Source organism: Triturus cristatus, chromosome 8 (assembly GCF_964204655.1).
Source record: "Triturus cristatus chromosome 8, aTriCri1.1, whole genome shotgun sequence".
NCBI classification, from domain to species: domain Eukaryota; kingdom Metazoa; phylum Chordata; class Amphibia; order Caudata; family Salamandridae; genus Triturus; species Triturus cristatus.
Genome location: NC_140591.1, coordinates 13,074,393 through 13,089,550, shown reverse-complemented (window position 1 = coordinate 13,089,550; position 15,158 = coordinate 13,074,393).

Genomic DNA, 15,158 nt, shown 5'->3' with positions numbered 1-15,158 from the left:
CATTTATCTGTGGAGGGTGGTGTTCGATTGTTTGTTAATAGATTTGTTACAAACCTGCTTCCTGAGATTGCGACTCGGCTGCAGGCTTCGGAGAGTACTTGGACTACTTTTTCCCCCTCAGTAATATGGAGTATGGCACAGTATTACGAGCATAGAGAGAATGAGGAGAAGGAGAAAGCGGAGAAAAAGACTAAGGATTTAAAGACGAAGGTGTTAATGCAGCAATCGACGAGGGGCAATGGAAGAGGTGGATTGGGATCAGTCCAGCAGCTGCCTCAAACAAACAGGAACAGTACCGCAAGTGCGCCTGTGGGACCGCACCAATGTGCGTTTTGTAAAAAGGAGGGACATTGGCGAAGTGAGTGTCCGGAGCTGTTACACAAAGTTGCGACTCCACGAGGTCGGGGTTATAGAGGACGTGGTTGTGATGGAGGTGGACGTGATGAGACACAGAAGGAGGATTCGTCCTTAGGTCATCAGAAAAAGAACTATTTTGATGATGCTCGAGGAGGACAATATTATCATGATGATTAGGATATGGAAGAGGTGACAGGAATATCTTACAGCTAGGATTGCCAGGGTGAGGGACCAGTTTCAGTGCCTGTAGATCAGTGTGGACCTTATGTCACCGCGGACCTACATGGCACTGCCAAGACATTCCTAATTGATATTGGTGCTATGAACAGCTGTTTCTTGTTCGCTGGTCCCAGGGGCAGGTTTGTCTGGCCAACATAATGTTACATTTGGCGCATCATGGGCATAAAGTGTCCCTTTCCAAATTTCAATATTGTCGACAGGAGGTCACCTATTTAGGTCACCTACTGTTGAAGGAGGGTCGTAAGCTAACGTCTGAGTGCATTTCTGCTATAACTAACATGCCTGTCCCTAAAAACCCAGTGTGATGTGCGTGCATATATTGGCATTACTTTGTACTGCCGTCACTGGATCCCTAATTGCTCCCTACTAACAAAACCCCTACTTCAACTAACCACCTAAGATGTGCATGAACCCCTACCTTGGACACCTGCATGCCAGCAAGCTTTTGAGCAATTAAAAGTTTCGCTTTGCTCTGTTCCTGTGCTTGGTACACCTGATTACCAGAAGCCGTTTGTGCTTTATGTACATGAGACGACTGGTTGCGCTCTCTCTGTCTCACCACAAGCCTTTGGAGGTAAGCAAAGGCCTTGCGCTTATTTTTCTGCTACCCTGGATAACGTCGTCAGAGCCCTCCCGAGCTGTCTAAGAGCTGCTGCGGCCGTGGCCATCTCTATCAGGCAATTGGCAGGGCTCGTTCTTGATACTGATCTCACAGCACCTTACTAGTGCACATTTGACTGGCTATGAATTAACGTTATTTGCTCCACGCATTACCATCAAAAGATGTGCCACCCTGAATCCAGTCACGTTACTACCCCTCCCTTTGGTGAACGGAGATGCAGATGTACACAATTGTGTATAACGTACTGAGGAAGAAATGAAGGGACAGGTAGATTTGACTGATGTTCCTCTAGCTGACCCACAAGGAGAACTATATATCGATGGATCTTGTTTTAAGTTACCGGATGGCACCACTACTACGGCGTATGCGATAACAACCATGCATATTGTTGTCGAGACATCACATGTCCTGTATCAGTCGGCCCAAGCTGCAGAGCTTATTGCCCTTCTCCGGGCTTGTGAGTTAAGTGAAGGACTGGTTGCCAATATTTATACTGACAGCCAGTATGCTTTTGGGGTAGCCCATAACTTTGGGCGCCTCTGGGCGGAAAGAGGGTTTCTGACCTCACATGGTTTACTAATACAAAATGGCCTGCTGAGACACAGAATTTTGTCGGCTCTGACACTTCCAAAAAGAGTGGAAATAGTGAAGTGCAGTACACACAAGGCAATTACTGATGATGTTGGGAGAGGTAATGCGTTTGCAGACCAGACAGCGAAAGAGACATCTAGATCAAAGATGAAAAATATGTTTGTAGCAGGCCTGGCTAGATGGGTGCCTGAAAATGGGATGTTTGAGGACACACTAGACAACATTAAGGAAATACAGAATGAGGCGACAATGGACGAATTGGCAATATGGCAGGAGAGCACGGGGCGTCTAGATGAGGATGGGTGCTGGACTGATCTTTCATGAAAACAAAAGATGGATGTTGCCCAATGCATATGTGCTTCCTGTTGTCACTATGGCACACGGCCCACCCCACATTAGCATGAAGGGAATATGCAAGGTGCTAGATCCAGGATGGTAGAATGACAAAATCCCCAAGGTAGCCACCCACCTGGTAAAACATTGTTTGATTTACAAGATGCACAATCCTGGAAAGGGCACCCCAACGCCCACTGGTAATTTTGCACCACCTTCCATCCCTTTCGAGATACTCCAAATGGATTTCATCGAAATGGAACGAGTACACAATTTGAAATATTTATTGGTGGTGATTTACGCATTCAGTAAATGGAACGAAGCCTATCCCACTGAGGAGAATACAGCATTGGCGACGGCGAAGGCACTCTTGAAGGAGTTCTTCCTGCAGTTTGGTTTGCCAAGTTTCATCTGGAGTTACAACGGAAGTCACTTCATTTAAAAAGTCATCCAACTGGTGTGTGATGGTCTACACATTAAACAAAAGTTCCATTCAGCAAATCACCCTCAGTCAGCAGGTTTGGTTGGGAAGTACAATGGTACCCTCAGCCTGAAGATGGCAAAAAGAAAAGAAAGCACAGGATTTCAGTAGCCAGCTGCTTTACCCTTAGCTTTGTTATCCATAATTTTCATTCTAAAATAGGGTTGTCCCCATACGAGGTGGTTTTTGGCCACCCTGCGATATGTGTGGGGCTTTCCACGCCCCCACGTTTCTCCCAGATAGAATACCCCTTGCTTGTGAATGATCTTTATGAATTGAATAAAGACTTACGTTCTTTCCATCAGTAGGTTCAGGAGACACTACGACCAGTACCGGAGGGGCCTGGGCATCAGCTACAGCCTGGTGACTTCGTGCTAATCCGCAACTTCCAGAGGAAGAGTTGTCTGGAGCCTCGCTGGAAGGGGCCTTTTCAAATCCTCCTTGAAACTCGGACGGCAATCAAAGTAGACGGACGGAAGCATTGGGTCCATGCTTTGCACTCCCGCAGGATGCCTCTCCTGCTTCCCTATGACCACTGGGTGCTTGAAGGCATCGGAGATCATGAAACAGACAGAGTGCCTCATTTCGCTCCCTTCTCTGATGCCCGAATGAGTTGGGCGCAGAAGGAGGAGGAGAGTGACGCCGTTTTGCAGGAATCTATACCTCTAGAGAGCAGAGCTTCCCAGGAGCAAACATAGCTTAGCTCACTAGCAATTGAGTCTCAGTCTCCCCCTGCTCCCGAGTTTCAGATTCTTTTCCATGATACGGTGCCTAGAGTAGCTCGATACAACTTGCGCCCATGACGGAAGGACAGTACGCCGGAAGGAAAGTTAGGAGAATAGGGATGGACTTCATGGATGAAGAATAGGGTGCTGATATCCTGCCTAGGGTGCCGGTGATAGCACTAGGGTGAAGCAGAAGAGAGGTGTACTGCCCTGGACACTGGACAGAATCAGGTGAGGGTGTTTTTTCTAGGAGGGAATGTGCCCTATCCTGAAAGAAGAGGAGTCATCTTTCAGTAAAGGCTGCGACCGCGCAGCTCCACCGGCAAGTGCTCACCGTTGATGAGCAATAGGAGTCTACCAGCGAGGCTCTGAGGGACACTGGGTGACTTGTGCCCCTTTTTGCTTATTATACCATTGTTGGCTCCAGTATACGGTTTTCCTCTGGCAGTTGCGAATTGTTCAACATTGTAAAAAAATGTATCCATTTAGTCGTCCCATTATGGAAGAACAGCCCTTAGCGCCCCCTCTAGTAGAGCAGAGTAGTCCTGGCTGGTCTAGTTGGTCCCCTAAAAGTATGATAGTAGCAGTGGTGTTTATTTTTGTAGTATTAATAGTAGTGTTTGGGGTGGGGTGGTATTTAGAAGAAAAGCATCCCGTGCATAACCTGTTGGGAACAACTCCTGTCCCTCCTGAGCATATCTTTGTTACCTTGGCCCTGCACAAAGAAAAGCACAGATAGACATATGTGGATAATGTTTTCCTTCAGATGCTCCATCAAACGTCCAATGTTACTGATTGCTGGGTTACTCCCTTCTATGCAGCATAAAAATGATTTATTGGTATCATTACCCATGTCATATGTGTGTAGTTGTGAGTCCTGGTTCCAGTTGCTTTCGATGGTGTATATTCATTACCATGCTGATGCTATGAATATGACCCAGTTTGACTATGAGACCGTGTTAGAATATATAGTGGAACATCAGGGATTTACTCAAGGAGAAGGAGGAGAACAGGGTACTTTACACCCATATGCTTGCATGAATGTCTATGAACGCAAGGAAAATGCCACATGGCTCCAGAACGAGATGATGGATTTTCAGGGATTCAGTGTCGCTGAGTACTTTAAAGCTTTCCATTCACGTAACAGTACCCAAGACAGAGCAATGCCTGTACCGGTAGTAAATATTACAGACAGTTTTTGTGTTCAGGGTTTTGGAAATGTCCCAGCAGGAAAAAGTAATGGCAACTATACATACCACATGAATACAACTAGTAGCCCACCTTTACTCCTGCCCCATAACGTGTATTTTGTCTGTGGGTCTCAAGCCTATATATGGCTCCCCAGGGGCTGGTCTGGTGTATGCTACGTCTCTTTCCTGCTGCCACCCCTATATATTGCACCATCTAATTATCACAAAGACCATAGGTTACAACGTGGGGGGCACACCTGCTCCGGGTGAAAGGGTCATTGATGCTGAAGATATAGATCAGACAGACACTACTCTGCAGCAATTTACTGATGCAATGAAGGGTACATTGCCTTTTTGGGGTCCCATGTTCAATAGTCGTAGTATTCGTCGCCTCACCAGAGTAGTGGAAGGGGTCATTAATACCACTGGTTAGGGTAAAAATAGAAAACGGTCCAGAGATCCTGATTCTGGATATGATTCCGTAAAGTTCAGGAGGAATTTTGCTCAAGGCTCTGGACCTTTTCAGCCTCAAAGGGACAAGTGTAGAAAGGGTTGTGAGCATATGTTCCTCCTTTCCAGACATGTATATATACCCATCAGTAGGCTAATTCCTTATTTGGATGTGACACAATACGAGTAGGTTTGAGTGAAAATAGTTCTTTTTATTGGTCATTTGATTGAGTCCATTTCACTCATTATAGGTTGTTCATAGAAAATGTTGTAAAAGAGAAATTCATTAATACCACTTCAGGAATTTTGACCAATATTACAGCCGAGCTTCAGGCTACCAGACTTGTTGCTCTTCTAAGCCGGATGGTGTTAGACTTCATATTTGCAGATACGTGGTGGAGCTTGTCACATCATCGGCAGTAGTTGTTGGGTGTATATACCGGATCACGCCCCTGATGTATATGTAGCCATACAGAAGTTGCACAGGCTCGCTTCTGATATTCACCAGGAAAATAGGACCTGGTCCCGACCGGGTGCTTCTGGGACTTGATGACTACCTGGGGTTGAAAAATACTTATTTTCTTAGTGGTCATCACAGGTGTCATTTTTACGTGCTGCCTATGTATTAACTGTCTTCTGGCCTGTTGTTCATACTGTGTTAGCAAGCTGAAACCTACACCTAAAACTGCGGGACCTGATAGTAAAGCCACCATTATGATGATGCAAGATGTCCAGGATATGATGAATATTGATGAGGGCATTTTTGAATCCTGAATATGTTTTGTGATTACATGATTATCTAGCCCTATTAGTAAATGAGAACATACACATTGGGATTATGCCTTTCTGCTTAAAATTGTATAGACCCTTACCTGATCGCACTAATAAAGTTAGCCTTCTATATGCTAAAAGGAGGATCTGTTAGAATTTGCCAATATGTACATGAACTTGTTTTACACTATGTTATGTTAGCATTTAGAAGGCTATGATTAGCAGTAGCTGCAACACCTAAATATACCCCACTGAGCTATCCTTATAATACGAGCTTAAGTTAGAACTTGCAACTCCATTTTGTATTTCATAGGCCATGTTAGTTGGTGACTGATTCAAGCCCCAATTATCTGTATTTCTTGCCTCAGCGAAAGACTGTGTTCAGCAATTTTTTCTCTTGTGTTCAAGGTTGGCTTCCGACTCACTAATAAATAAGCTATTCTGCCCCTGCATGCCTATCCCTCTTCGTAGACCTGCTCCCACGTGAGGAGGAGCCGGGCTCAGCAAGGCAACCTTGAGATAGTGATAGTGTGTACCCATCACGCAGGTGGTATCCCATCCTTCTGTGCCTTCTTTGTTCATGTATGGCTCAAGCCAGTAACTTTCCATTGGGGACGTGGTTAGGTTGTCGGAAGAATGATTATGCGTTACAAGGGGATGGGGAGCAAGTTCCCCTCGACAGCCATCTCCGGGTGCTGGTCAGATTGGGCTCCGCTGCAGTGTATTTTACTAATGTTATGTTATGTTAAAATGGCTTTTATAGAGCGCACGGCTACTCAAAAAAGAGTGTCCCGGCGCTTTTATTTAAGGTAGGCTGCAGTATACTAACATAACACATTAAAAGAGAAAATGTCACAGACCGAAAAAAAACAATAAGCAAAACAAGACCTACTGGGTGACCAACCAGGTTTTGAGGTCCTTTCTAAAAGCTAGTAGGCTGGTGGCTCCCCGAAGTGTAAGAGGCAGAGAGTTCCACATCTGTGGCGCCAGTAGTCCAAAGGAGCAACCTCCCAGGCGCGCTCTCTTCACTCGCGGGCCGATCGCCAAAAACAGGGATTCTGATCTCAGAGAGCGAGCCGGTCGGTAGAAGGCAAGTCTCCTTTGGAGGTACTTTGCTCCCGTCGCATGGAGGGCCTTGTATGTCAGGGTCAGAGCCTTAAAGGCGATCCGCTTGCGGATTGGGAGCCAGTGCAGGGTCTGGAGCAAACCCGCAGTACTAGCGCGTCTATTCAGTCCAAAAATCGCTCTCGCCGCAGCATTCTGCACAATTTGGAGCCGCTGTAGCAGGTACTCTGGCAGGCCCAGGTACAGAGCATTTGAATAATCAAGCCTAGAGCCTATCAGGGCCTGCACAGTCAGCTTCCTGTGCTCCTCCGATAAGAGGGGAAGAAACCTCCGTAGCATCCTAAGGAGGCCGAAACAAGTGCCCGACACTCCCAGGATCTGGGACTTCATAGTCAACCCCTTGTCCATCTTGACCCCCAAGTTCTTAGCCATTTGGGATGAACAAGTTGGGGGGGGAACATATTGGTAGGCCACCAAGCCTGCCAATCTGGCTCCGTTTCACACCCAAAGAAAAGTACCTCGGACTTATCGGAATTGCACTTGAGGCTGTTCAGTTGAAACCATTGAAACACAGCCTCAAGGCAATCCCGGATACTCTCCCCATCAAAGTCTCCTCCTCTCTTGCACGAGAAGAGGAGCTGGGTGTCGTCTGCATAGGATACAATCCGGACCCCAAACAACTCCGCCAATGCCGCCAGAGGGGTCATGAAGATATTAAAGAGGGTCGGGCTCAAAATAGAGCCCTGAGGGACCCCGACTCCCAAAGGCGGCATCACGGCGGAATCTGGCGAGGCCCAGACAGTTTGCCGGCGGCCCGCTAGAAAGGAGAAAAACCAGCTAAACACCGTCCCCCGTAGTCCAATCTCATAGAGTCTTGTGAGAAGACCGTCGTGGGGGACGGTGTCAAAAGCCGCCGACAAGTCCAGCATCACCAGCATGGCTTTGCCCCCAGTATCCAAAACCCCTTTAATGGTTTCTGAGACCTCGAGGAGCGCAGTCTCCGTGCTGAGATTTGGGCGAAAGCCCGACTGGGTGGCATGCAGAATCTCATTCGACTCTAGAAAATTGGACAGCACCGTCTGCACGTGCTTTTCAACAACTTTCGAAAGAGCCGGCAGCAGAGATAGGCCGGTAGTTAACTGGGGCCTTTGGATCCAGACCAGGCTTTTTGAGCAGCGGGATGACCATTGCCTGCTTCCAAGCCTGCGGAACCACTCCCTGGCTCAGCGAGAGATTCAATAGCGGGTTGGCCAATGGATTAACCACCTCGGCCAATTTCGCTAGAATTTTAGCAGGGCATGGGTCCAGGGGCGAGCCCGATTTCAAGTTGCCCAGAAGTGCTAGAGAGGCGGGCGCAGATATAGGTGGAAATACGCCCAGCGTCAAGCCTGGCGCAGCCGGAAGCGATCGGTTGGCCTCAGAATGAATTCGCTCCACGGGTACAGCCGATGGAAAAGAATCCTGTATAAGTTGGATCTTGCTAGTAAAAAAACTAGCAAGATCAGAGGCCCAGGAATCAGATGGTCTCTCCTCCAAGATGTTAGTCCGTGGAGAAATAAATTCTCTAACTATAGAGAAAATCTCCTTACAGGAGTTGGAGGCAGCTTCTATCCTCCCTGCCAGGTAGGCTTTCTTACCCAGGCGAATGTCCCGGTGATACTCCTTAACCGCGCTCTTATAGGTCAACTTAGCATCCGAGTCATATTTTACCCGCCAGGCTCTTTCAGCAACCTTGCACTGCTGCCGCCTAACCGACAGTGCTGCGGTGAACCAAGGGGCGGAAACTCGTTTGGGAGTAAGACGGGGGGCCAGTTCCGGGGCAAGATCGTTGAGCCTGTCAGAAAGCCATGCCTGCAAGGACTCCAAATCCTTCGTCAGGTCGCCAGAGAGGGGGCAGGGGTGATCTAGGGCAACCTGAGCCAGCATCTCAGGGGTCACTCGATGGAACGCCCTATGGGTACGACCATGCTGCTGTGGGGCGGCAACAGCCGATTTAACTGTGCCTTTGATCGAAAATTTAGCCAGCGAATGGTCTGACCATAGTACCGGGATAATCTCTAGGACCTCCAAAGGGGAAGTCGAGAAAACCTGGTCCAGAGTGTGCCCCTTGGCATGCGTTGGCCCCTGCAGATAAGGGAACAATCCCAGCGGTGCCATAGCCCACACTGGCGATGTTATTGCCAGGGGAACAAGGCAAAGTACGGGAGGGACGCCATCCGCAACCGGGACAGATGGACTTACCGCGGTGACGCCCAGGAAAGACAGTACAGCAGCTACTGGAAGCAGTGAGGAAAGCGCGGAGCTCCTCAGCAGTATAACGCAACGTGAGTGGGCCTGTATGGCACATGCTAGGTGACCGAGCCTGTCCCGCCGCCCCGAGCGCCTCCGGGACGCTGACGGGCGCAGACGGGCAGGACTCTGGCTTGACTCAGGCGTAGCGAGGGCGCGACCGCTGCGCGTCACCGCTGCGCGCAAAGCGAGCTTTAAATAGGCAGCGTGGCGGTGCAGCAGCGCTGGAGCGCTAACCCCCGACACCAGGAAGGGTGAATAGACCTATCCAAGATGGCGGCGGCGCGTCACGTGACCCCGTGAGCCCGGACCCGCAAAGTGCGGTGCAGGTAAGATTTTATAGTGCGTGAGAGGGCCAAGGGGGGGGCGCGGCTATCATAAAAACAGGGATACGAAAATAAAGCAAATCAAATACAAAATCGGGAGGCTTAAAAATTGCAAGTGCAAGCAACGACAAAGCGCTGTACGTGTGAGCCTAGCGCAGTGTGGTGGTCACCTTAAACAGGCTGACCCACGTTCAAACTCACCTTAAATAGGCAGCGTGGCGGTGCAGCAGCGCTGGAGTGCTAACCCCCGGCCCCAGGAAGGGGGAATAATGAATGATTGTTTGTATTCTCTACTGTCTGACCGACTCTTCACTTGTGTGGAAGGCTATGAGGTGGTTGTAAGTGACCAGGGTGGCCCTAATCGGGTCACTTCCTTCAATGCCTGCCCTTTTCCTGTCATCAGGTGCAGCACAACAAGTGGACTTGCTGCACTGCATGATAAATTCATAAATATACCCTTAAAAGAAAGCCACCTATGGACTGGGAGCTTTCTTATCCTTTATTTTTGGCTTATGTAGATGGTCTGGAAGGAGATGATTGTTTGCCTCAAAGGAAACTTGCTCATTTGAAACAAACTTCAGGAGACATAGGTCTCAAAGAATTTAAGTCATTACCTCCTTTGGAAAATGATTGCAATATTAATATTTTTGAATATGCCGTAAAACTTAGCATTAGATTTGGAAATAAAAACTTAATACAGTAGCACAAAAAGAAGAGGAAAGCATTGAAGAGTATGTGTCAGTGTTAAGAGCATTGACAGTATTTTGTGAATTAGAAACAATTTCATCTGACCAAATTATGAGAGAACAGGTCATGATGAAAACTAAGAGCAAAAAAAAGTGCAAAAGAGACTCTGGGTAGGAATGGAAATTACTCTGATGCTACTGCGAGCATTGCCATAGAAATTGAGTAGTCAGAGAGATTTCTACAAGAGATCAGAGGAATAAGCAGTAATAGTAGTGGGGATTGGAAAACGTCTGAACTTATTACTGAAATTAGTATAGTTAAGAATGACAAAGGAAATATTTATCTAATAGGAAAAAAATCCACTAGTTGTAATAGATGTGGTAGTAGTTATCATCTTAGTAATTTTAAAGGAAGTCCTGCGATTGATAAACTTGTAATCGTTGCAGAAAGAACAGACAGTTTGGAAGAGTCTGCAAAAGCAAGTTTGAGGCGAATATTAACTGCGTTTTAGATGATGAAGGTGATTGTTTAAATGTTAGTGCTATATTGTGTATTAGTGGTGAAGGTGTCAATACTTTTCCCCAAATGTGTGATCAACATTAATGATAAAGATGTGGAAGTTGTGGTGGATGTGTGTGCTTTGTACAGTACAATCAGTTAATCCTTATGGGAAACAAGCTAGGGAAGTGAGAGATTGTTACCTCCTGATATGCCACCTTGGGGGTTACACCATTCATACATTTGAGTTGTTGGGTTATTTCTGAGAATGACATACACTTTGTTGATAGGAAGATCTATGGCATGATCTATGTTGTTGCTTAAGGTGATCCTACTCTGGGGTGGCCTCATCAACAAGAATTGGGTCTTAGGTCAGATCATAATACTGGACCACCTATTTATGCAGACAGCAGTTTGAATGATGAAAAATTGGATAGTAATTTAAGGTGTGATTTCCCTGGTTTGTGTCAATTTGGGAAAATTATTTGGATTTAAGCATAAAATAGTTTTGTTGAACAATGTAGTTCCAGTTAGGCACCAAGTCTGCAATGTACCCCTCACTTACAGAGCAAGAGTCAAGGAGTTGTTGAAAGATTTATGTGACAAACAGGTTATTCAATTGAGTCATCACTGTGGGTTTCACCTTTTGTAATATCCTTGAAACATTCAAATGAGATAAGATTGTGTGTAGATCTTGGAAGTCTCAACAAAGAAATATGGATAGACAGACATCCCTTACCTAATTGATATGAATTAGTTTCTACATTGGCTACAGCGACGTTTTCCACCTTAGATCTTGCCAGTGCCTGTCACCAGGTTGAGTTGGATGAAGAGTTGAGGCACTTAACAGCCTTTGTATCTCCTGAAGACATGTTTTAATTTAAAAGGAATGTGCTTTGTCGATTGAAACAGAATGTTACAACCCTTAAAGAGTCGAAATGTACATTTAAATGCGAAGAGGTGGAGATTTGATATTGCATTACCAGAATGGAATAAATTCAAAACAGAACCATGCGCAGGCGGTGGTGAAACCCCATGTGCCACAAACTAGGGAACAGTTACTATCATTTCTGTGTTTAAAAGAATTTTTATTTGAAGTTTATTGACAATTACGCCACCAAAGTAGAACCTTTATAATGTTTGTTAAGATAAAAAATTAATTTGTATGGGGTGTAGGACAACACAATTCTTTTGTTGATCTTAAAGCTGAATTGTTAAATGCTCCATTTCTTAGATCTTTTGAATTGGCAAAGAATGTATTGTTGCAGTGGATGCGAGTGCATGTGGTCTCTGTAAAGTTTTGTTACAAAGAGATAAATCCAAAGAGTGGGTAGTGAAGAGAGTCTGAGAAACCATATTCTCTTTTAGAGAAAGAATTGTCAGTATGTACTTCTGTTGGTGATCATTTCAGACAATTGTTATGGAGAAAGCGGTTTGTATTGAGAACAGATCATAAACCACTTGTCAGGTGGGGAAGGTGTTTGACTGCTAGATAAGCTGGTTGCAGCAAAATGTAAATCTTATCAGTTTAAGGTTGAATATGTGTCAGGGAGACATAGGCCCCCATTAGGATGGCAGGCGGACCTCAGTCCGCCCGCCAACCTAGCGGTGCTGGGACCGGCCGCCAGTGGTGTGGCGGTCCTGCACCACCAATTAGGATGCGACCGCCAGGGTGGCGGTCGCATTCCGCATCTTTGACATTGCGGGGGGCGGTGCTGTAAGCAGCACCCGCCGTAATGCCAAAGAGGCATGTTGTGCATTCCCATGCACAATGTTGCACCCTTGTGCATGGCAATGAAGGGGGTACCATAGGTACCCCCCCATTGCAGCCACCCCCCACGGGGCTCCAAACAGCATTTTCAGCATGCCTTTCCATGGCAGAAATTATTGTGGGCCTTGTCCGTTCGGCAGGCAATCGTGACGATTGCCTGCCGGCAGAAAAGCCGTGGATGGTCTTTCCGTCCGCCGTGGTACCCCTTGCCGTGGTAATATGGCGGGGGGTAAATGATATGGCGGGGGGTAAATGGCGGTCGGGTGGGGAGTTATGGCGTGCGGGGGAGTTATGACTGGTGGTGGCGATCCGCACGCCATCATAATGACCCCCATAATGTCATTGCTGATTTGATTGTAGGTCACGTTTGCCGCTGGCATTGAATTTTTAGGAGAAGTAAGTACAGGAGGATGTGAAGTGACTTAGTGTGGATGACATCAAAGATTGGAATAACATAATTATTTATGGTTTCTAAGGTCATGTGGGTGAGTCAACTGGGTGAAGATATTGAAATGAAGTTGGTTTGTCAATACCTTTCCAGGGGTTGGTGAGAAGAGCGAAAGTTGAGTAGAGAGGTAGCTTTTAAAAATGAAGGATGAATTGTTGTATGATGGGTTCTTTTTGTTGTGGGGTGACAAAGTTGTGCCACCTATTGGATTGAGAAGATAATTTTTACTATTAGTCTCAAAGGTTATATTGGGATGTTGGCAACTAAGAGGAGTTTGTGAATTTTATTGGTGACCTGGCATTGACAAGATTGTTGATGAGTGGCTGCAAAACTAAACTTTGTTCCAATAGTGATAAAATGGCCAAACCATGTGTAACAATGTTTGCGGATTGAGTTTGCTCTTGGCCTATGGTAAAAGTTGGGTATAGATATTTTAGGCCGATTTTGTACTGCTTTTGCTATTGTGTTAATTGCTTACTTTTCTAAGTGGCCTGAAGTTATATTGACAGAGAAAGTGAATTCTGAAGTTGTGATTGAATGTTTAGAAGATGTGTTTTGCCTGAAGAAGTAGTGCCTGCTAATGGGACTCAATTTGTGAGTAAGAGGTTAGAAAAGTATATGTTGAGATGTGGTATTAAACACAAGAAAACTTAATTATTATCCCCAACTAGGATGACCAGGTGTCCCAGATTTGATGGGACAGTCCTGTGTTTCGTCAGGTGTGCCAGCAGATTTTTTTTTTCAACAAAAGTAGGCATGTTGTATTCTTGTTAAAACTTAGTGTGCAGGAGAAACAGTTGTTAGAATGTTAGGAAGATTCTCAAAGGGTTAGTTGGAGGTAGAGGTTGTTTTGGGCTAGCTGATATGGTATCTGCTCATGTAATATTTATTGGTGATAAATTTTACCTTATGCTGAAGTCTGGTGGCCCGCGATTATTTCAGATAGGACTTTGCCAGTCTTGGCCAATCACACGGGTGGAGGTGGCTCTGGATGCCTATGCCAACCATCAGACAGATTTACTGCCTCAGACTGTAGTGAGTGTGGCATATTTTACATTATACCACTAGTAATAAGTCATTATTCACTACTGGTTAAGAAAAAAAGGGGCAGAAACAAGGGCGAGTTGCCACTGAAAATAATACGTTTTGTTATCTGAAACCCCTCGTCAGTGAATCAAGAAGAGGAGTTTGAGCTGCTTTTTCTCTTTTTTTGTCGACATCGTGGATTGTTTTACGAGAGATTCTGAACTAGCTCTTTTAACCCTTGGCTTTATACCAGACTTCTGATTAATGTGATAATGTGGGTCAAGTACTGCATATGGCTGGGTCTAAACTGGGTCGGCATGGTGAGCAAAAGAACGATGAATTTAACCCATATCTCTTGACTGGGGTGAATGTTTGATGTGCTGTGCATTCCGTCCATCATCAGTGTGTCTTTTGCTTTAAGTACACCGGGTATGCCCAGACGTGGGTGCCGGGCTCACGGTGCCACTGGATTCAAGCTAGCCTGGCTGATGCCCCGAAACCGGTCCCAGGATACTTGTTTCCGGTCCAGGGAGGACCTGGCTTGGCAATTCGGGTTGGACTGTTCCCATGAGGAACAGGGTCAAAACTGATTTGCATATGGCTGGGTCTAACCTGGGGTGGCATGGTGAGCCAAAGAACAATGATTTTAACCCAGTTCTCTTGACTGGGGGTGAATGTGTGATTTACTCTGCATCCTGTCAATCATCTGTGTCTCTTTTGCTATCTTGATCTAAGTGCACTGGGTATGACCAGACGTGGGTCCCGGGCTCACTGTGCCACTGGATTCAAGCTAGCCTGGCTGATGCCCCGAAACCGGTCCCAGGATACTTGTTTCCAGTCCCGGGAGGACCTGGCCTGGCAGTTCAGGCTAGACCGTTCCCATGGCGAGCAAGGTCAAGACTGATATGGCTGGGTTCAAACTGGAATGGCATGGGGAGCAAAGCAAACATGGATTTAGGCCCAGATATTTGTACTGGGGTGAATGTATGACACTGTTCTGCATTCTGTCCATCAATTGATCTTTTTGCATTTGTCACCCCGAGTGGGACGAGTATGTCCAGACGTGAGTCCCGTGCTCTCCATGCCACTGGAGTCAAACTAGCCTGGCTGATGAGGGGTGGTGCCCCGAAAGTGGTTCTAGGGTGCTTGTTTCCAGTTGAGGGAGGACCTGGCCTGGCAGTTTGGGCTGGACTGTTCCCATGGAGAGCAGGGTCAAGACTGATTTGCATATGGCTAGGTTCAAACTGGAATGGCATGGCGAGCAAACAAATGATGGATTTAGGCCCAG